Source organism: Spinacia oleracea, chromosome 3 (assembly GCF_020520425.1).
Source record: "Spinacia oleracea cultivar Varoflay chromosome 3, BTI_SOV_V1, whole genome shotgun sequence".
Classification (NCBI taxonomy): Eukaryota; Viridiplantae; Streptophyta; class Magnoliopsida; order Caryophyllales; family Amaranthaceae; genus Spinacia; species Spinacia oleracea.
The window spans coordinates 83,258,263-83,282,821 of NC_079489.1; the positions used below are offsets into that span (position 1 = coordinate 83,258,263).

Genomic DNA, 24,559 nt, shown 5'->3' on the forward strand with positions numbered 1-24,559 from the left:
GCAGTTACTAAAATTGGAAATGCGGGTTTTGGGATCATGTCAATCAGTCACAGGTCGTTCGTTGCATACTTAGGAAAGAGTTGACAAGAATGAATTGTTTAGTTCCATCATTGAACTCACTGCTTTGGACCTAGGGACAAATGTAGGCGTCTACACACTATACATAAGTCATTAGCATAAGGGTACCAAGAGAAGCGGATTAGACTTTGTGTACCATTGAGAAAAGTCAGAAACAGAAGGGTACCAATAAGAATCTCTAATACAACAACGTAGTACATCTAAGGTTTACATTTCCATTCTCCATCTTTCCCTTTTTAAACTCATTCCCTTTTCCCTTTGTAACCAAATGCCCCTTAGTATGTGCACCCTTAGTTCTATCATTATGTGGTATATTGAGGTACTTTAAAATTGTTGTATAATAAATTGATCATACTTCACAAATTCTTTTGTAATATTGATGTACAATATATATTGTAAAACGGAGGTAAATGACTCAAAATCTTTAAAAGTTACCCTATATAATGTCGTAATATCTATTTTTTAGTGATCACTTTTCTCTTTAATAAAAAGGATCCTTTTGAAATTACCAATCCTTTAAAATCTTTATCCCTCAAATTATTTTTCATAATATAAAAAGTTAATCAAAATATTTTAACAAAAAATTGGGTAAAAGTTACCCCAATGCGTGCAAGACCTTTTGATCGTACATTGAAAATCAACCAAGACTCAATGTCGACCCATATTATAATATTTATATTTGGTGTTGATTAAGGCCACGTGCATGCATGATATTTTATATAAAATATTGTAATTTAATAAAACAAAGGTAATATATATAGTACTCCGTATATATTTACTTAGAGCATCTTTAATGGTTAGCTAATATCATTGTAGCTTGGTATGCCACATCAAATTTTCAAGCAACAATATTTTCTAGCTATAACATGCTCCAATGGTTAGCAAGTACCTTGGTTTTGTTTAACTTTTTTTTTACCTTTTTTTTATTCTATTCTTACGTTTACATTTCTAATAATTAGGAAAAATAGTTGTTGTTTTTTTCCAAGCTAATTAGCTTGGTAGAGCTAATTTGCTTTGTGTAGCTAATTTAACAAAATTGCTCCAATAGTTTAGCTACTTGCTTGAAAGTTTTGGAAATTGCAATCAAGTCCCTAAATGCAACCATTGGAGTTGCTCTTATATAAATTGTAAGGTTCTATATTTAGGGTTGGAAATGATTTTTTTTCTTCTAGAAATAAATGAATAAATTTTATTTAATTAAACAAATTGGACACATTAATAAAAGTATAAAAAGGTATTTGTACAAGGGACACCAGAAAGTCAAAGACATCCTACGTTCTGTTATAGGATAGAAATACTATTCAACTAGATTAGATCCCTTGCAAGCACGTATATCTAACATTATTAGTTGACTATTTTTTTTAATATAATGTTTAACTGATACGTATTACGTGTTTTTACAAGCTTAATATGCTAAATTAACCAAAAAAATTAAGTAAATAAATTTTCTATTCGTTAAACATATAGGGGGTGTTTGGTAAACAACGGATTGATAAACTTTTAGAGGATTCTACATGGTTAGAGGTTTGACCAGTTGAAACAGCTAATTAAGGTGTTTGGTTGTTAGCGGTTTCAGTTAGCGGTTTGTACTTGAAACGCTAATTGTGAAAATGCTGGATATAGCAGCGTTTTCATCTAGTGGTTTGGTATTTGAGACTAGAAAGACGACTTTGTCCCCAAGTATTTGTGTCTTCTCCTTCCCTGTTATTTTGTTAACTTCCCCTCCATGGATGATGACTCCATCTGCAATCCAACCTTCATCCAATTTTTGTTAAAAAGAAAAAAAATATGAAAGCATATTTCTCAAACTTTCCCCCGTGAACAAGTACATCAAAGCTTTATTAAGTACATCAAAGCTTTATTCACAAAATGAGATCATAATTTCATATCAAAATATGCAGGTCACCATTTGAGAAATCCTATACTTGCTCATGGATTGAAGAAGATATTTTGAAATTAATTTCTTCAAATCTTGGTGTCTAGACTCTAGAGTAGGAGATTTGGGATGGTTAATTGGTTATAGCGGTAGGTGGGGTGAATTGGAGATTTGGGATGGAATAGGAAGAGAGAGGCAGACATATTGATATAATTGAAAACCGTGATAAACTGGGCATTATCCCCAAAATTTGCTTGTAATTCTTTTAAAACAAATATTTACAATATTAAGGTATATCCAACCCAAAGTTTATCTTCCCTAAAAAAAAAAACCTCAAAGTTTATCTCAAAAAAATTGTTCAATTATTTTCATGACATATATATTACATTTTATTCCACAAAAATATACCAATATAGAAATTATTACATGTATATCTATCATATTAACAATTGTACTTTTAAATTAAACAATTTAATATGACAATGTCCTTATTTGTCATTTTACATACTTAAACAGCTAGCCGCTAACATTTATTTACCAAACACTTTTATACAAACTGCTAATCCAATCAGCTAGTCAAAACTGCTAATTCAATCAGCTAGTCAAAACCGCTAATCCAATCCGCTACAGCTAACCGCTAACCGCTAATCACCAAACAGGGCCATAACCTGTTTAACTAAAATATTACCATGTTCGTTGTAAGCAAGTGATTATTATGTGATACCACGTATCTATTAATTATCATATTCTATATTCCAATATTTTTTTACATATATGAACCGTTACAAAAAAAAAAAAAAAAAAAAAAAAAGAAATAAAGTAGATTTTATTGACGGAAAAATTTTACACCAACAAATAACAAGTATGACTCTTGATAGTTAATATCTATTTCAATATAATGTAAAAGAAATTCTTTACGATGGGAAACACTTTAAATATAGAATCCTTTACGATTCAAACAATCCCACTTGCATGGCTAAAAAAGAATAAAGTAGATTTTTTTGATTGGAAAATTTTACACCAACAAATAACAAGAATGACTCTTGATAGTTCATCACAATATAATCCCATCTTTTTTTTGTTTAAGAAAAACCAAAATGAGCGAGCATGCAAAGCAACTAAAAGTGTAAAGCTACATGATAATTTATCAACCAATGTTTGTGATTGTAGAATTTAAAATTTAACTTAATTAAATAAACTCATCAATTAATGTAAACACAAATTTTTTTCCATGCAATTTGACTGATGACCTAGTCCAAGTACTAAATCAATGATGGTCGAAGAGAATTTAAAGGCAAAAAATTACCTTGATTGGAAAATTGTGCATGTTGTTAATAACGTAAAATTGATTAGATTGTTTTTCACCCTATCATTCACACAACTTCTTAAAAAATGAAAGATATGGAAAACTGATCATATTTTATCAAATTCGAAAAGAATAAAAAAAATAACTTTTAAATTTAATTATTTGTTTTTGAAAGAAAAAATATCATTTTACAATATTAGCTCCAATCCCCCCCCCCCCCCCACACCTCTCAAAACACGTAATGACATACTGTAGCTTCCTTTTACATCTAAAAAACTATAAATTTTAAACTAAGTGGAGAAACCTTATTTATGTCAACGTTTTAAAATCATGGATTCGTACTTAAATTATAAAGTAAAATTGTTAACTACATTGCCAAATAGTCAATTAGGTAAGCGAATTGGTTTTGTCTAATTCAATTCTCTAAATTAAGTTTTAAAATTTTGGATTTTTCCATCCAAAAAACACATATAGAATTATAGATTAATTATAAGAAGAGGTAATTAGTTAAGAAAAGTAACACTTAACATTTAAGATATTATTTTATATATGGAGAAAAAATATCATCAATGTGGAGTGAAGTGATTAATTAGGAAATCAATATAAGGGAATATAAGTACGGAGAAATTAGGAATATAGTTATATATATGTTATTATTGAGGATTAATTACATAATTAACGTTTCTTTAATTATGACTATTGTGATATGGTTTACGGGAATCTAATGGATGAAATTCAATCAAGTGAGATCAATGGTTCACAGTGCCTAATGCATGAGATGGCTTGGATGGCTTTTTTCTCAACTCTCATTCATCACCACTCTGCTTTAACAATATAGATTGGTGTAGTTTTAGTTCAATGGAACTTTATACTTTTAATATTCAATTGTAGTTCGTAAAAATTTCTATCTTCAAATAATGCAGGTGCGACAATGACCACCCCTATGACTATTCATGTTCCAATCGTATTAGAGGTTATTGCAACAGCCGCAAACTCAGGAAATAACCAACTGGTTAATTTGGGTTCAACTAATAGAAGGAAAAAGGTCGACGCAGCCATCCCTATTGTAGCTTTGGTGTTGACTGTGGGAGCGGTTTTGAATGGTTTTATTACCATCATCGACTTCTAGAAGCCGCTAGGAAAATGGGTCTCTATAGGAAGCATTGTAGCTATTATGTTAGCAGTTTCAGTTGGATTTGCATGCTACTTATGGAGAGCCGATCCACCTGACCTAGCACCAACAGTCTCGACGGAAGCAGGTGAAGGTGAAGCGTGATATCTGATGGAAATAATGCCCTTGGTCCAAGTATGCATTCTATGTTAAGTCTAATAAATGCGGTTCAGTATTAATTGACAAGTTAATAATTCAGTGAGATCAAGTGAGCTGAATGCCTAGCTAGAGGCCGCTTCAGTTCAAGTGGAATTAATGATATTAATCCACAGCTTACTCTTGACTGAACCCGTAGGGTCACACAAATAGTACGTAAACGGATCAAGTATCTAATGGCATTAGATACTCTATCTATGAATATTCGGAACCGACGGATCTTGGTTTCAGTGGGAGCTAAGATCGTCACAGGCAAGAAATGAATACTCCGGAAACGATGATATTGCCGGAAACGGAAATATGGATCGTATCGGAAATATGAATATTATCCAAGTCGTAGATGTTGCCGGAAACGGAAACATGGTACGTATCGGAAAATATTATTGGAAATGGAAATATTACCAGAATCGGAAATATTGCCGGAAACGGAAATATTGTCAGAATCGGAAATATTACCGGAATCGGAAAATAATTCCGGAAACGGAAATATTAAATATTTGTTCGAAACGGAAATTAATTCCGGAATCGGAAATATTAAATATTGTTCGTATCGGAAATAAATTCCGGAACTGGAAATTTAATCGGAAGCGTATCGTACGAATTAGCATCGGACGAGGCCTGCCGGACGAAGGCCCAGCACGAAGCCGGGCCATCGCCCAGCAAGCACGCACGCCACAAGCCCAGCCAAGGCAGCGCCCAGGCCTACCGCAAGGCAGGCCCAGCGCGCGCCAAGGCCACGGATGCGTGGGCCGCGCTGCGTGGGCTGCTGCTCGCACGCGCATGGGCAGCCCTTGTGGCTGCCGTGTGTGTGTGAGTTTGTGCTCATGCGTGATTCCTAAATCTACAAGAGTCAGTGTATGATTAAATTTCTATTCCTAATTGGATAAATTAATTAAATAGAATTCATGTAGGATTCTAATTTCAATTAATTCGTATCCTACTAGGATTACGATTCCTTTTCCATAACTCTATAAATAAAGGCCTAGGGGTCATTATTTATATAACAAGTTTTAAGTATTCAAAACTAAGATTTTTAAGCAGAAAAATCAGCCAATATTCTTGCCTACCTAACCGAAAATATTAGAACCTTAAGGGCGATTCTAGTTGGTCAATCTTAAGGCGGATCCGGACGTGCTGTGGACTATCTACGGAGGGACGACACTTGGAGTCCTAAAGACTTGTTCTTGTTCGGTTCGGGCGCAGCTAGGGAAGGCACGCAACAAAGAGTATGCATCTAAACTATGCTAAATGATTATGTGTAAATAATATGTTTCCTGGCTTTATGGTTTTTCCGCATGATTTATGAACTGTCATATGAATCATAACCTAACAGTGGTATCACGAGCCCCTTATTATTTTCATAATCTAAATTGCATGAACATGGTTAAATATTACAAATTTGCAAGAATTAAAAGGGGTGATTAATTTTCGTAATTGTTAATTAATTGCAAATTGCGTTTATTTAATTATACGTACGCAGTTTTTCGGCAGTTTCTTCGTTACTCATCCGAATTGAGTGATTTTTGTGTCAATTCCGCATGTAAAAGGCATTCTAAAATTTTGACAAAAAGAGTATTTTTCTGCCGAACCCAGAATTCTCAAATTCGAAGCCTAACTATGACTTTTCGAAGGTTTTAGTTTTTCGAATGCAAAATTTCGTAAATTTAAGATGTTAAATTAAATATTTGCGATTCTTGTTGATAAATCTTGAATTTTTGATTGACCTACTGCATATGTTTAACAAGTTTGAATGCCTAGTCTTGTTAATTATGCAATCTAATTTGTAATTATGATTAATTTGTTGTAAATTAGAATAATTTAGAATTAATTTGATTTTCATAATTAATTGTAATTTAATTAGAAACCTATGATTAAAAACCACCATAAAAATTGTAAATTTATGATAAATTTTAAATTTTTATGACCTAGACTTGAATCCATAACAATCGGAAATCAATTGGATAATAAATTTTCGATTTTTCGCCCTAAAATTATGAAATTAATAATATTTATTAATTTGTCATTAATTTTAAATATAAATTTTAAATTTTTTATGCGATTCGTTCATAAAACTTGCACGCACGAAGCAATGGACGCTTCGTGTTACCCTTAAGGGGTGTTGTATAATGCGGGCATGCGACGACGAGCAAGGGAGCTCGTCGCCCGTGCGGCACGAATGCAATGAGCAAGGGCGTAGTGCACGAGCACAAGGCAGCAGCCCTGCCTTGTGTCGTGTGCCACGAGCAATGAACGAATGGGCATGGGCGAAGGGCGAGCCAAGGCAGTCGCGTGTGGGCAGCAAGCGAGCTGCGCCACAACGCGCGCTGCCTCGCACAAGAGCGCGCAGCCTCGCGCGCAGCGAGCGCAAGCTCGCGTGCCACGAGCGCTGCGCCCAGCATTACTCGCGCGCACAGCGCGCGATGTCGCCCGCCCAGCGAGCGATGTCGCGCCCCAGCGAGCGATGGCTCGCGCGCACAGCGAGCGATGTCGCGCGCCCAGCGAGCGATGTCGCGCGCCCAGCGAGCGATGGCTCGCGCGCCCAGCGAGCGATGGCTCGCGCGCCCAGCGAGCGATGTCGCGCGCCCAGCGAGCGATGTCGCGCGCGCGCACTGCGAGCGATAGCTCGCGTGCGATGAGCGCTGGCGCGCCCAGCGAGCACCAATGCGTGCGGAGGCTTGCGATAGGGTGGCAGCAGCTATGCGACGAGCGCATGGGCTGCGCGCACATGGCCAGCAATGGCTGTGTGCGTACGGTCCATGGGCGTGCAACGCGTAGGATGTTTGCGTTACGATTAGATCGTTTTGAATGTTTAATTTGAAAAATTTCAGTTCACGTAATTTTAATTAATTTTAAAATTAATAATTTGAATTATTTTCTTGGATTTTAATTTTGAATATTATAATTATAATAAATGTTATTTATTCTAATTATTTTACTAAAATTAAAATCATGAATTAATTTAAATACGACTGAAATTAAATTAAATTTTTGGATTCAATTATAAATTGATATGAGCTTTAAATTTTAATTAAATTTGTATGTTTCCGGTTAGACTAGAAATACATTTTTATGTTTAAAATTGGTAAAGCATATGAATTTATTGGTTTAAGTGGGAGCGCTTTTTAGTCATAAACTCTTGATTAGGTCTACAAATCCTTAAGGTTAAAACAACTTGATTAGAATTAATAAGGACTGAATAATTGGTAGATTATTGGTGCCCTTGATTAATTGCTGCAAATGTTTACGTGATGCATAATGTGTTTTACTAACCAGCTATGTGGGCCATTCATGATAATGAATGGGTGAATGGTATATATTGTATATGTACTGTTTTGCAGGTTATGAAGTGACTAGTATGGCCCAAATAGGATAGAAAATATGGTCTGCGTACCATTAATTTGAATGTAATTGGTCTAAAGTACCAAAGTTATTTTTCAATTCAAATATGGTCTGCGAACCATCAAATAGTTGTAATTAGTTATAGCTTATCCTATTTGAAGAAAATGGTGCCTCCCACGGAGATTTTCAAGACGGACTTTGAAGTCAAAGCTTCAAGATGAAGTCGGGCCATACTAGATCACAAATATCTTATGCATGTTTTAAGTTATTTATTGCTTTAAATATGTCTTAAAATGCATGAGATCAAAAGCTTGATTATGTTGCATGATTAAGGATTTTAGTTCACTTAAAATCTAACCAACATAGTAAGAGCCTTAAGTTCCAAACTTAAAAATTGAGTTAAAAGGTGCCATGCCAAAATATACACTTGCTTGGATATCCTTTACATCAATCTAGTAATAGTTTTCGCTCAGCGAGGTGTTACTTATTGGTCCTAAAGGGGCAAGGTACACAAATAATTGTGAGTACATGTTAGTTTTGGTGAAACTCAACGATATAAGTAAGGAGTCCTTTTATGTCGTGGCAAATTCGATAGGTTTACCTAATAAGTTCTTAGACGTACCTATCAACCAAGAATAGTTTCTAGACTATTAGCAAAAGGCTTTTGCTTACCTAAGATGTTCTAGGATTAAGTCGACAAACTGTGCTTAGTTCTTCAATGATTTTAGGATCTTGGAATCATTTTATTCACACCTGCCGGAACACATAACTTGAATAAAATGCTTAATAAACATTGAATTATGCATGAATGCTAGAATTTAAGTTTATTAAGAGAAACTGTGAATGGTTATTTATTTGTTTATTCTTTTCAATTGTAGTTTTTAATATGGCAAACAACAATTCATTCAACATTCGATCAATTCTCGAAAAGGAGAAGTTGAACGGGAAAAACTTCCTTGACTGGCAAAGGAACTTGCAAATAGTTCTTATGCAGGAAGAAAAGGAGTATGTCCTAGATGAGGCGATACCCGAAGCTCCAGGCGACGGGGTCACTCAGGCAGCCCTCAATCGCTGGATTGATGCCAACAAGGATGTGAAATGTCTAATGCTCGCCACCATGAGTGCGGATCTGCAGAAAACGTTCATCAACTCAGATGCTTTCACAATCATCAGTGAGTTGAAGAACATGTTCCAAGATCTGGCTCGAGTCGAAAGATTCGAGACTCATAGGCAAATTCTTGAGACCAAGCTTAAGAAAGGCGAGCCCGTAAGTCCACATGTTCTCAAAATGATTGGACTCATTGAGAATATGAGTCGGCTGGATCAGCAATTTTCTCAGGAAATGGCTATAGACACCATCCTCCATTCTGTTCATAGCGGGTATGATCAGTTCAAACTGAACTACAGTATGAATAGTCTGGACAAAACGCTCACTGAGCTTCACGGTATGCTGAAGACCGCTGAAAAGACGCTCAAAAGTGATAAGCAGGATGTGCTTATGGTGCGTGGGGGCAAGTTCAAGAAATCTGGAAAGAAGAGGAATGCTAAGAAAGGTGGCAACAAAGCCAGCCCAACTAAGCAAACTGGCGCCAAATCTGCAAAGAGGAAGGTCAGTCAACCCACTTCTGAATCCGAATGCTTCTACTGCAAGAAGAAGGGGCATTGGAAGAGAGATTGCTTGAAGCTAAAGGAAGATCAGAAGAACGGAACAGTCGTTCCATCTTCAGGTATTTTCGTTATAGACTGTATACTTGCTAATTCAACTTCTTGGGTATTAGATACAGGTTGTGGCTCACACTTATGTTCCAATCCACAGGGACTAAGAAGAAGTAGAAAGTTAAGCAAGGGTGAAGTCGACCTACGAGTGGGAAATGGAGCACGGATTGCTGCATTAGCTGTAGGAACTTACTATTTGTCGTTGCCCTCCGGGCTAGTTTTGGAACTGGAGGAATGTTTCCATGTTCCAAGTCTTACTAAAAACATCATTTCAGTTTCTTGCTTAGATGCTAAGGGATTTTCCTTTATAATAAAAGACAATAGTTGTTCGTTTTATTTTAAAGAGATGTTTTATGGATCTGCTAGATTAGTCAATGGACTTTATTTATTAGATCACGACAAACAAGTATATAACATAAATACCAAAAAGGCCAAAAAGGATGATTCAGATCTCACCTATCTGTGGCATTGTCGATTAGGTCATATAAACTTGAAACGCTTAGAAAGACTTCAAAGGGAAGGAATTCTAGAACCATTTGACTTAGAGGATTATGGTAAATGCGAATCATGTTTACTTGGCAAAATGACAAAGCAACCTTTCTCTAAAGTTGGAGAAAGAGCAAATGAACTATTGGGTTTAATCCATACAGATGTATGTGGACCAATGAGTACAAATGCTAGAGGTGGTTTCAGCTACTTTATCACTTTCACTGATGACTTCAGTAGGTATGGTTATGTCTACCTAATGAAGCATAAGTCTGAATCCTTTGACAAATTCAAGGAATTTCAGAGTGAAGTAGAGAATCAATTAGGCAAGAAGATCAAGGCACTGCGGTCTGATAGAGGCGGTGAATATCTGAGCTATGAATTTGATGACCATCTGAAAGAATGTGGAATTCTATCAGAATTGACTCCTCCTGGAACACCACAATGGAACGGTGTGTCAGAACGGAGGAACAGAACCTTGCTAGACATGGTCAGGTCAATGATGGGTCAGGCCGAACTTCCATTAGAATTTTGGGGACATGCACTAAATACAGCTGCACTCACTATAAATAGAGCTCCGTCTAAAGCTGTCGAAAAGACTCCATACGAATTATGGTTTGGAAAGCCTCCAAATGTGTCTTTTCTTAAGATTTGGGGATGTGAAGTATACGTCAAACGATTAATTTCAGAAAAACTTCATCCAAAATCTGACAAATGTATCCTTGTGGGCTATCCAAAGGAAACAAAGGGGTATTACTTCTACAATACATCTGAGAACAAAGTGTTTGTTGCTCGAGATGGTGTCTTTTTGGAGAAGGATCACATTTCCAAAATGACAAGTGGGAGAAAAGTAGACCTCGAAGAAATTCGAGTCGAACAACAAACTCTAGAGAATGCTCAAGATGACATTCAGGATGAAACTCAGAGATCTTTAGAAGAATCTGGTGAGAATCATGGTCAATCTAGAAATGTTACCCCGCGTAGATCGCAAAGATATAGATCTCAACCGGAAAGGTACTTAGGTATTTTGACGAACGAGAGCTATGACGTTCTATTACTTGAAAGTGATGAACCTGCGACTTACAAGCAAGCTATGACGAGCCCTAGCTCCAAGCAATGGCAAGAAGCCATGCAATCTGAATTAGACTCCATGTCTGAAAACCAAGTATGGGATTTGGTCGATTTGCCAGATGGCTACCAAGCCATTGGAAGCAAATGGGTTTTCAAACTGAAAAAAGACAAGGATGGGAAACTTGAAGTTTTCAAAGCTAGATTGGTTGCAAAAGGTTACAGGCAAGTCCACGGTGTGGATTACGATGAAACCTTTTCACCAGTTGCAATGCTAAAGTCTATTCGAATAATGTTAGCAATCGCTGCATATTACGATTACGAAATATGGCAGATGGATGTCAAAACTGCTTTCTTAAACGGCGTTTTAACAGAAACTGTGTTTATGACACAGCCTGAAGGTTTTGAGGATCCAAAGAATGCTAAAAAGGTATGCAAGCTAAAGAAGTCAATCTACGGATTGAAGCAGGCATCCAGGAGCTGGAATATACGTTTTAATGAAGCAGTCAGTGACTTTGGTTTCATCAAGAACGCGGACGAATCTTGTGTATACAAGAAGGTCAGTGGGAGCAAAATTGCTTTCCTAGTATTATATGTCGACGACATATTGCTTATCGGAAATGACATTCCTATGTTGAACTCTGTCAAGATTTGGCTTGGGAAATGTTTTTCGATGAAGGATCTAGGAGAAGCACAGTACATATTGGGCATCAAGATTTACAGAGATAGATCTAAAAAGATGATTGGACTTAGTCAAAGCACTTATATCAATAAGGTACTTGATAGGTTCAAGATGGCGGACTCCAAGCGAGGCTACCTACCCATGTCTCATGGAATGACTCTAAGCAAGACTCAGTGCCCAAAAACACTTGATGAGCGTAGACGAATGAATGGGATTCCATATGCATCATTGATTGGTTCAATAATGTATGCTATGATATGTACACGCCCGGATGTTGCGTACGCACTCAGTGCTACGAGCAGATACCAGTCAGACCCAGGAGAGGCGCATTGGACTGCTGCCAAGAACATTCTGAAGTACCTGAAAAGGCACAAAGATGACTTCCTGGTCTATGGTGGAGATGATGAATTAATTGTTAAAGGCTATACGGACGCAAGTTTCCAAACCGACAAAGATGATTTCAGATCACAGTCTGGGTTTGTCTTCTGCCTCAACGGAGGAGCAGTAAGCTGGAAAAGTGCTAAGCAAAGCACCATTGCGGATTCTACAACTGAAGCGGAGTACATTGCTGCACATGAAGCAGCAAAGGAAGCTATATGGCTAAGGAAGTTCATAGGAGAACTTGGTGTAGTCCCCTCCATTAAAGGACCAATAGCCCTGTATTGTGATAATAACGGAGCTATTGCACAGGCAAAAGAGCCTAGACACCACCAGAGAGTCAAGCATGTACTTCGTAGATTTCACCTTCTACGAGAGTTCGTTGAAAGAAAAGAAGTCGAGATAAGCAAAATTGGAACTGATGACAACATATCAGATCCATTAACTAAACCTCTGCCGCAAGCGAAGCACAACTCGCACACTGCAGCTATGGGAATCAAGCATATTGGAGAATGGCTTTGATGTCTCTGTTTAATGTTTTAAAGTTTTAGAGTTTAAATCTTTGTAAAACATTATTGGTTAATCATTCACAATAAATGAAAGGAATTCATTTTTCCATTTAATTTTTGGTTTATTAAATGATGAGTCCCTTCAACTTGACGATATATTCAAAATAGACTGTCAGGACCAGTCCTGTGACTAAGAAATGTCTATCAAGTGAACTTGAATGTCAAAGGTTGAAAATGGTCCCTAATCGGAGTTTTCTATAAAATTGGACGCATAGAAAACGTTAGACGATTAGAATGCAAGATGACTAGTAGTTCTGTTTCTTGAACTATGTGGACATGGCAATGTCATAATCATTTGCATAGATACTTACTTTGGGAAGACTAGTATCGGACAAGACCTATGAAACTTTACTGTAAGAGATGAAAGTCTGTCATAAGTAAATTTCATTAAATTATTAGACACTAAATCCTCAATACCTGAGTGATTTGAGATTACTTGTTTGAGAACTGGTTGCTTTGACGTTGACCAACCGTCGCACCGTAAAAGGAGGCTATAAAGGCAACGCTCAGGTAATCACCTATCAAACGAAGTCTAATCTCAAGATCGCAAGATTGGGATTGTCCTCCCATAAATCGGGAAGAGATGCTTAAAAGTTGTACAAGGCCACTCGGAGAGCTAGAAACTGTGAAATGCATGGCCGTGCTCGGATGAATCATAGGCTATGATTATCTGTTTATTTGATCAGTTGAACTCTGAAACCGAGGAACACCTCTGGACATAATAAGGATGACAACTCTTACCTTATGTTCAAGAGCAAGCATCGAGTGACAAAGGAATTAGGAAATGCACACTTGTCCCTAAGGACAAGTGGGAGACTGAAGGAAATAATGCCCTTGGTCCAAGTATGCATTCTATGTTAAGTCTAATAAATGCGGTTCAGTATTAATTGACAAGTTAATAATTCAGTGAGATCAAGTGAGCTGAATGCCTAGCTAGAGGCCGCTTCAGTTCAAGTGGAATTAATGATATTAATCCACAGCTTACTCTTGACTGAACCCGTAGGGTCACACAAATAGTACGTAAACGGATCAAGTATCTAATGGCATTAGATACTCTATCTATGAATATTCGGAACCGACGGATCTTGGTTTCAGTGGGAGCTAAGATCGTCACAGGCAAGAAATGAATACTCCGGAAACGATGATATTGCCGGAAACGGAAATATGGATCGTATCGGAAATATGAATATTATCCAAGTCGTAGATGTTGCCGGAAACGGAAACATGGTACGTATCGGAAAATATTATTGGAAATGGAAATATTACCAGAATCGGAAATATTGCCGGAAACGGAAATATTGTCAGAATCGGAAATATTACCGGAATCGGAAAATAATTCCGGAAACGGAAATATTAAATATTTGTTCGAAACGGAAATTAATTCCGGAATCGGAAATATTAAATATTGTTCGTATCGGAAATAAATTCCGGAACTGGAAATTTAATCGGAAGCGTATCGTACGAATTAGCATCGGACGAGGCCTGCCGGACGAAGGCCCAGCACGAAGCCGGGCCATCGCCCAACAAGCACGCACGCCACAAGCCCAGCCAAGGCAGCGCCCAGGCCTACCGCAAGGCAGGCCCAGCGCGCGCCAAGGCCACGGATGCGTGGGCCGCGCTGCGTGGGCTGCTGCTCGCACGCGCATGGGCAGCCCTTGTGGCTGCCGTGTGTGTGTGAGTTTGTGCTCATGCGTGATTCCTAAATCTACAAGAGTCAGTGTATGATTAAATTTCTATTCCTAATTGGATAAATTAATTAAATAGAATTCATGTAGGATTCTAATTTCAATTAATTCGTATCCTACTAGGATTACGATTCCTTTTCCATAACTCTATAAATAAAGGCCTAGGGGTCATTATTTATATAACAAGTTTTAAGTATTCAAAACTAAGATTTTTAAGCAGAAAAATCAGCCAATATTCTTGCCTACCTAACCGAAAATATTAGAACCTTAAGGGCGATTCTAGTTGGTCAATCTTAAGGCGGATCCGGACGTGCTGTGGACTATCTACGGAGGGACGACAATTGGAGTCCTAAAGACTTGTTCTTGTTCGGTTCGGGCGCAGCTAGGGAAGGCACGCAACAAAGAGTATGCATCTAAACTATGCTAAATGATTATGTGTAAATAATATGTTTCCTGGCTTTATGGTTTTTCCGCATGATTTATGAACTGTCATATGAATCATAACCTAACAATATCCTTGTACTTGAAAACTTGAACATGAAACTTAAAGTTAATGAGTTCTAGTTTGAAGAAGAGTTTGCACATCTTCAAACATCCTTGAACATTTGAAAATTTATTTTGGAAAATTATATGGTGATTGTTGTAAAGAGAGTTTTCAAGAGCTAAATCGCATTTACTAATCATATCTTCGAAATGGGTTTTGTAAAATCAAAACTTGAAATTAAAAGAAGTATGGAAGATCATTTGAAGGGAACTTCAATTCAAGTGTTAATTACATCCAAATATTACTCTTTATGATATCATTCCTAGTTCAAGATAGTTGAACCCATGCTTAACATCCTTGGAATTGCACAAAGTAAGTAAATAAATTGAAATCCACAAATAAAGGTAGAAGGGTAGATTTAGAAGAGTCTTCAAAAATTTACCTAGAATTAGCTGTTGATTGATCTTCAAGATTTTACTCCCAAATTTCTTAGGATATTAGAACATTGAAACTTTTATTTCGAAGTGCTTTGGTGATAGAATTTGAAGTGTTTATGAAGATCGCATTAGAGATTGAATTGAAGTGTCTTTTGTGCTGAGTATTAGACTAGAAAATGGCAGAACTTCCATGCTGTGTTTGGAACCATTTCATTCCTTTTGCTTCTGAAAATAGGATAGGTTTTACGAGGCGGTTTAATGCCCACAAAGGGCTCCAGGCGCACCCTCATGCGCCAAGCACGGGTGTTGCACGCTTCCCAACACAAAACACATTGGTTTAGGCTTAGTTGTGAAGCATGTTTTTCATTGGTTTCTTGATACTTTGTTTCCTTGCTTGGTTGACAAGGCAAGAAACAATATTTATGACTTGAAAGTGAAGTGTATCACGAGTTTGAAAAAGGTGCTCGAGATTTCTTTTTGTATGGGTTTTGAAAACAGGGATCGTGTTTGCTCGGTTTTGAGGTCGCCTCCCTAGAACTCTTCATATGGTTTTGAGTGGAATTGTGCCTCTGAGACTGATCATGGTATCAGCTTCGCGAGTTTGTACTTGAAGTTTGAGATTGTGTTTGGAATTTAACTTTAAACCGATGTCTGGGATTTGAATGGACTCAGGAATTGAATTTATGGAAGATTGAATTAAAATTTGGAATTCCGAAAGTTAGATTTGGGATTGGAATAAGCTCATTGTATCTTGCATTTTGTGATTCCACTCGGAGTTGCGCCAACTGGAAGTTAGGCAAGTGGTTTCGACATTGGCTCTAAGGGAAGAGACAATTTGGTGTCTACAGAAGCCCCCACATTGACTAAGCTTTTGGTTAGAAATTATTGATCATCACATGTGAACTGCTCACCATAATCACAAATGTAAATTATTGATCATCACAGGGTCATTAAGGCACAGTCCATGACCAAGACATCAAGAAAGCACGAATCAGCAAATTTAAGTACATACATGAAATAGACATGCAACTAAACATGCTTAACATGAAAAATAAAATGGTCAGTAACAATCTATGTGTTTGACAATTAAACATACAATACATCATTGAATAAACCAGTATTACTCTTGACTCTTTTGCTGAGAGAACTTGCGGGAGAAGTTATCATGGGATTGAGTTTGAGAGATTATTTTCTCTTCCGTATTTATAAACTCTACATTTATTTTAGTCATGACTACAATATTTATTTAAACTGTAGTTAATGGATTTCTAAACTATTTAATGTTTGCTTTTGGGCCTTAATGGTTCCAAGTTGTTAAACAATCATTAACTGTTTATCATATTTGAAAGTTAGTTAAATTCCGCTGCGTAATTCTGGTAAATAGCCTTAGCCGTTATCACGGTGGCGATAATATCTTGATAATTCTTTTGTTTTAAGTTGATAAATATTTTATAAAAGAAAGGAATTATTAGGGTGTTACAAAGTGGTATTTGTAGAGCGCTGGTTTGAGAGCTGTTTTGCATTAAATAATAATGAAGGTGGTAATTCCTTAAACTACGACTTAAAAACAACTTAATAGTAATTCATACTATTTGAGTGGATTTTTGGAACTTTAGTATGTTTGAAACTTTATTTTCCTAAAGTTAAAATGTTATTTTTGAGTACTCAATATTTTGAAAAGACAAATACCAATTATTTTAAAATATTCAATTTAAATTTAAATTGAAATTTCTAATTTCAATTATTTTTATCTGGTTGGGAATTTATTTGAAATTCATTCTAATTATTTTGGAATTTCCGAATATTTTTTTCCTTCTTTTCTCGGAATTTCCAAATTTTCAAAAAAAAAAATTATCCGAATTAATTATTTATTTATTTAATTATTTTCGAAAAAATTCGAAAATATAAATAAATTATTCGATTATTTATTTGAATTTTCAATTTTAATTTTTATATTACATATATAAACCGTTACCCAAAAAAGAAAAAGGTAAAGAATAAAAAACATATAAAGTAGATTTTTTTGACTGGAAAATTTTAAACCAAAAAATAACAAGTATGACTCTTAATAGTTGATATCTATTTCAATATAATGTAATAGAAAATTCTTTACGATGCGAAATACCTTAAATATAGAATCCTATACGATTCAAAATCCCAAAGAGTTCTCTGCAAATATTGATTAGTTAGTTATACACTTATACGAGGTATTATATATATAGACCTATAACCTACATACGGCGTACAAGTATTAGTCTAATTTATGAATTTATTATTTCCAAACCCCTCTTCTCCCCCACCCAAAACAAAGTGTGATTCAATCATGTCAGGTATGGCTGGTGAGAAAGTTGAGAGCAGAGCATCTGACAGCGGCATAAGTCCGTGCGAACAAGTTTCCGTTGTTGGTTACCCTGTTGATTGGTGCAGTGTGATGATCGATAACCCTGTCAAGAATGATGAGGATGATGTCAACAACAACAACAATAACAACAACAAATGCAACGGCAAAAACAACTGCAGAAAAAAAAAACAACAATCACAACAACTACGACTACAACTACAACTGGGACAGCAAAGATCTTTGTCTTCTATGTATAATTGTGTCTGATTTTAAAACTTAACTTATGTCAATTTTCTGGTATTGTTAGACTAATGTTTACGCACACACGATGTTTGTGTGTAATTTCTTTTATAATTTTATATATTGTAATTTTATAGTAGCCAATATGACAGATAAAAAAAATTCATGCTGGGTAAACAATGGCCATTTACTTGACATCACAACAAAAATACGCTTCCGCATCAGATGATAAAACAGAGACCCAACTACAAATTATAATTTAAAACCCTGTCTCACAACCCCTAGTAAAATAAGGGGATTCACCCATTCAGTAATTAATACCACAAGAGAAAAGTAACGATGACCCGCCAAAACTAATGAAAAAACACAATTATTATCATCCTGTACAAACAGAATGCATGTTAGACACAAAATAACATAATCTACCTTACATCAGGTATCAATAACAAAACTACCCCTTTGTATGCAGAAGCCCAGGATAAGAACATTGTTTGGAAACTCCCTAAGTCAAGGTTCAACACCCTAATAGACAATTGGATTTCCCACACTAACCTCTGCCTTCCTGTATTTTGTGGATTTCAAAGACCAAAATGCTGAAATATAAGTTAGATTATGTAACCACTTCTCCTGCATACTGTCACATCCATTACATATAAATAATGCAGTTTAGAATTTATTCAATGTTCGCAACATGTTCCAAGATAGCTATCAGCAGCATAGTCTCAGTAGAAAATATAAGGAACTTCTCATGAAATATTTTTTCCCCAAACTACAACAGGATCATTTTGGGCACCATCAGCAAACCTAGAAGCTTGTGAGTGACTAATATGTTCAAACCAGATATGCCAAGGCAAACAAGTCATTCATATAGTTAAGATGGTTACAATATACTCTCAATAGAAATAGGTCACAACACAATCTATTCTTCAAAATAAATCCACACAAACTTGACTTTAAAGCTAACTTAGCTCTATATTCTAGTTTATAATCTAGCAAACTTCAGGTATTCATCTTCTGCAAACCTAATATGATGTGCAAATACAATAGAGAAAAAAAGACATCATATGTTTGAAGATGCAAATAAACCTACCTGTGAAGTGTATACTACATGGCATAACCATGAACAGAGCTGGGACATCACGCGCCAAAACCCTGCAACAAATTAATACGACTATGAGATTACAACTGTGTATAAAGCTAGAAGCTTAGAAATACTTACCATTTAACAAGCAACACAAGTGCAGAGAAGAGGTTTGTTCCACGACCAAGATCACAGTTTCCAACAACCAACAGGAGAATCAACTACTTAGCAACTTAAATCAAGAAGAAACCACATGAAGATGTCAAAAAATTTATAACAGATTATCGTCTCATTTTCAACACAAGGCCGAAGGGATATAATAATAAAAACTACTTTTCCATGTATAGATCTCCTAGACGAGTAGTCGTATTAAATTACCATCTTCCCGCGTCTCCAGGTTACCCTTTCTCACAGATAAGGATGAAGGAAGGAAGAGAAACTCTGAGATATGTTCAAGAACTTCAGGTAATTAGCTTAATTCCTCATTTTGCCTTATATTCTTGTGAACGACTGAGCATGTTGAGGGTATAAAATATCCAACATCTTTAATTTCTATCCAACCACCTCTTTTATATCACTATATGGAACCACATATTCGTAAAAAAAAAAAAAAAAAAAGGAAAGGGAAAGGGAAAGAAAAGGAAACAACACATGTAACATATGCTCAGAAATGGGAGTGAAATCATAATTTGAACAAGAACTAGCAAATATGCATCTGTAACATGAAAGCAAATGAAAAAGGAATGTCATATCTCTGAACCCATATCCAATTATAGGACACTCTCCTATTCCTAATATTTAAGATTTCACGTATCCAACCTTTTGCGTACCCTTAGTCCTTACCTGACACTATAATTGACTAATCGTGCTTGAGTAACAGACATAGAACAACATATTGCAGCCTCTGAAACATGCAACTTCAAAAGTCTCACTACCATTCCTCAATAACCTTCAGTTTGAGCCTTTGAGGATTCAACTCATGGTTGTTAGAATCCTAATCTGCTTAAATTCTATGATCCAAATAGAATCAATCAATCCCAATCCTTATCATAAAAACCTAATGTGTGCAGATCTTGTAATTGAATATAATGTTAGAATATTCATAAGATTCTAAAATCCCAACATCTGATTCTACAACAGTGAGCTAAAATAGTATATATGATATATATTTAAATATTATTTAATAATTTATCGAAATTACTACTATACAAGTCTGCATTTGTCGTTCATGTCAACCTTAGCAAGTAGTAAGAATCTTGGAGGCAATACTAAATAGGATCCGAATATTTACTACCGTGCAAATATTTCTGTTCAATGGTTGAGAACTTGATATAAGAGGCTCAAGAGTTGATATTTTAACTTTATCAGGCTCCAATAGTATATACTATTCTTAATTATTTATCATCACTATCACAATTTTGGGTGTCGTAGATCATTCACCATACAGTTTTGCAATTTGATCCCAATCCTTCAATCTGATCTCGAGTAATCCCACCTATCCTAAGATCCCAATCTTGACAACATTGACATGACATTAACCATCGCAACATGGATCATGCTTAAATTAAAAATAAGCACCGCATACTAATAAAATCTCTAAGTATACACAAGGACCAAATAGCAAGTATAAATTGATACACCATTAGAAACTAGAAAAGTGAAAGAATTTTTTTAATAGGGAAACTCCAAAATTCAAACTTTTCTCCGAATATTATTTGCAGTGAAGATGTATGCCAAGAATGCCTTCCAGTTCCTACCAGGAATCTAAAATTCTAAGCAATTAAGGTAATAGTTTCTCTATGACCAAATGGGTAAGGTTGTGTACAATCCTCTACCCCTGCCCCAAGCAAAGGCCATATATAAACTCGGGTAACATGGCATTTCAACAGCATTCTCATGAGCAATAAAATGAGATATGTTCAAGAGCTTCAGAAAAATGAGATATGCTCATGACCTGTTACGTTTGCTATTTCAAGAACTTCAGGAAAATGTTTTGAAAAATGAGATATGTTCAAGAAAAAATATGGGATATGTTCAAGAACTTCAGAAAAATTTAATGTAACGCAATATGATGTCTTGTCAAGTTATCAGTTAAAAAGAATCAGAAAATCTTTCTTGAGACAGGAAGCATCAATGCAACTTAATAGAAAAGATATGATCGTACATTTTCTTTTTCTAGCATAAAATTTGGACACTAGTCTTAATAGCATCTCGTCATGCAACAAGAGGTATGATCATGTTGATACGGGTAGACCTTCTCTTAAGATGTCCATACCCGCCTTTTAACAATCTAGTGTACTTTTATAATTTTAAGAAACAACGCCAGTGAAGTAAAAAACTCTGAAAAAATAATCAACATTCATGTTCACATATGTCATATCTGACCCAAGTACTGATTAGTTCATTTCTGAAGCTTCCTAGTGGCCAGATATGGGAGGAAACTGAAAAGGATTAGCAAAAATAACTATTGACTTCACTTGGATGGCAGGATGATCAACACACTTTGGAATCAGAGAGCTACTGTTAAGATTAATGTTAAAAAATGATTTTACATTGCCACATTACATCAACAGAAAATAGAGGTGGGTATATGACATCGGCATTGTTGCATTAGACAACCCAAAAGGTTATTATGGGAAATACAAGTTATACAACAAAGGATTTCACAACAATATAACTGTAACAAGTTACCTGAAGCCTGATGTTGATGTTATAGACAACAATAGGCGAGGAAGCAGTACGAGAAATATCAACAATTGCCTGATGTTCCAGTTGGCGCATCAATCGCTGCTCGTTTCAATTAAACAGGCTCTTCCATTTCCACCCGAAAATTCATCGTTTGATTACATTAATATCTGCAAATCCTTAAGGCTAGAATGCAAGGCATCCATCAGTCACCAAAATCAACTTTAAATATATGATCAACAAATTAAATAAACAAAAAAGTTGAGTATCAAGTTTTCCATAATCAACTACAACTGAAGTCCAATCACATCACCTAATGACCCAACAATGAAAAAACAATAACAGAACAACCTCCCCTTAGAAGGACCAACAAATTACAGCGATAATTACTAAAAAGAAAAACCCCAAATCACTCACCAAAATTAGGGTTCTTGTTTTTTTGCCGGGCACTTTTACTAAAAACAAATTCATTTTGTCCCAGAAATCAATTGATTGTTGTTACAATTAGACAAATTGTAAGGTTTCTTTGAATTTCCCATGGTTTCCCACATGTTAGTGTATTCAATTAGACAAAATTCAATTACAGAAAATAATTCTAAAAATGCAATACCTGTGAAAACCATGGGACATTTTTTGAAATAAATTATGGGAAAAATTTAATTTTATGGTACCTGTAATTCTGTAAATGTAATTCCGTATGATAGAGATTGCAAATAAAAAGTTTTCGTATAGACATATCCGGAGTAGTCAATAAGAGACGTATAGACTCTTGACTTCTTGACTAGTATATTAGTCCATTTATTTGGCTCTAAATCGTTGCAATTGTAATTTGTAAACACGCGTGTGTCTCTATATACTAATCATTAATGTTAACACGAAGTACTGTTTATAAATATGTATATCAAATATTATTTTAAAGAATATTTAGCATTATTCTACTTATTGCAATATTTAAACTCCGTATGAGGTATCACACTTGCATAAATGCTAGTACGTAGTGCTATGACGTAGCGAGTGGTCGTGTCACTTAACTTGAGTATAAACAACTAAACCAAGGTTATAACACTAAGGATTTCAATAAACATTTGAGATATGTTCCAAAAATGTTTTATATGCTCCTATTTCGTATTTAGTACTCCGCATCTTTTAAATATAGGTTATTTGAGAGTTAGACTCGAATGATGCGACGAATGTGCAACCCAAAACCACAATATTGAGTCGGTCGAATTTTGAAAGTTCTAACTCTCAACTGTTTTGTTAAGGCATAACTCTAATTTAATTACTCCATATGGGTCAACATAGACTAATAATCGTCCATAGTAAATGTCAATCGAGTTGGCTCGGATCGATCAGGTTTCAATAGTTTCATCAACTTATTTTCGGGTTTGGATTATCATTGGGTCGGGTCAATTCAGAACGGGTTGAAAAATGTTTATTCAAGACCTAACCTCTTCGAATTCGGGTTGACCCAACATGTTAATTAAATATTAAAAAAATGCATACTATATTATTTTCATGAATCATTGGGGTAAATATAGCCAAATTTTTATAAACTACATACACGCGCGTATAAAATAAATTAAACAACGGCTATTCACCAATGCCCATTTGTATCTTACACTAAACAGTGGGAAGTTGCTGATGATATCAATAACAAACGGTTTTACAGGTACATGCTCTTCTTCAACCTAATATTTTAGCTTACTATATATATATGGCCACATGTTATAAAGTTTAAATCTTTGCTACTGTGATCTTCCAAATGTTCATTTAACTATTGATAGAGCATTAAAGTTGAAAGCTTTGGTATTAATTTTGTTGTTGTTATTTTCGACCATATTAGGATTGATGGGATGATATTGGTTACTTTTAGATGCTGTAGACATTGTGGTAGGAAGTAATTTGCTCAAGTTTTTAGAATTTCGATCGGCAAAGTTAATACATATATTATAGATAGTAGCTATTTGCAATTGTGAGGCGTGAGAAGGGGCCGGGGGTGAGTCTGTGAGCTTAGCTGATGCCATGGCAGCAAGGCTAGGTATTGAGTTGGAAAGGTGATGCATTGAATTTGGTAAAAGAAAAACACTGGACTTGTTACAAGAACAAAAACGGGGGAAAAAGATTATGAAATGATTTCTATTAGTGAAAACTGTGATTTGTTACACAGGTAGAGCTATTTAAATCACATAAACAAATTATTGTGATATCTAAACCTAAGTATACAAATTTCGACGCTGTTACTTGTTAGGATCGATGGGATATGGTGTCCACCATAAATGTGCAGCCTTAAATTACAGATTTCATAATGGGGAGAACACCACTGGACTTGTTCATTCAAGACATTTATGTAGTAGGGGCTGAATTTGAGTGCTTTTCTTCTAGTCGTATTAAAACAACAGGAAATGTTGTAGCTCACTTAATTTAATTTGTAGCTAGATTAGTTCCTGTTAATGGTGTTGAGCAAATTTGAATGCGCTATATGGTACTTGTAGTAGTATATACTTTTATCATGTTTTTGCTTAACTCAAATTGATTACTACATGCATTTAAATAATGTCACCGGTTGCTTTAGAATTAATAATATTCCATTCATGTATTTTGTTAAGGATATACCATTCTAGATAAGAAACACATTAGCCTCTATTCTGTTCAACTTATTTTGACTTATTTCAAACAAAATAAGTTCAAATAAATTCAGTTAAGTTCAGATAATATAAGTTTAGAAAAAATAAGTTTTTGTCGGGCATTTTCATACACAAATTAGTTTTTTTTATCAGATAT

The 24,559-nt window shown here is 35.5% G+C and overlaps 1 long non-coding RNA gene across 3 annotated transcripts; it reads right to left on the minus strand.

Moving 5' to 3' along the window:
• Positions 1–17,490: 17,490 nt before the first annotated feature.
• On the minus strand, positions 17,491–22,585 carry LOC110804118 (uncharacterized). Of its 3 annotated transcripts, none has more exons than XR_002537644.2 (4): positions 22,450–22,585; positions 21,785–21,964; positions 19,103–19,164; positions 17,491–17,875 (listed from the first exon to the last, which is right to left on the minus strand). It is a non-coding gene; the product is annotated as an uncharacterized lncRNA (long non-coding RNA). The 3 variants fall into 3 exon arrangements; XR_002537643.2 differs by having other exon boundaries at positions 22,389–22,508; XR_002537645.2 differs by lacking the exon at positions 22,450–22,585 and adding an exon at positions 22,196–22,380.
• Between the last annotated feature and the right edge of the window lie 1,974 nt (positions 22,586–24,559).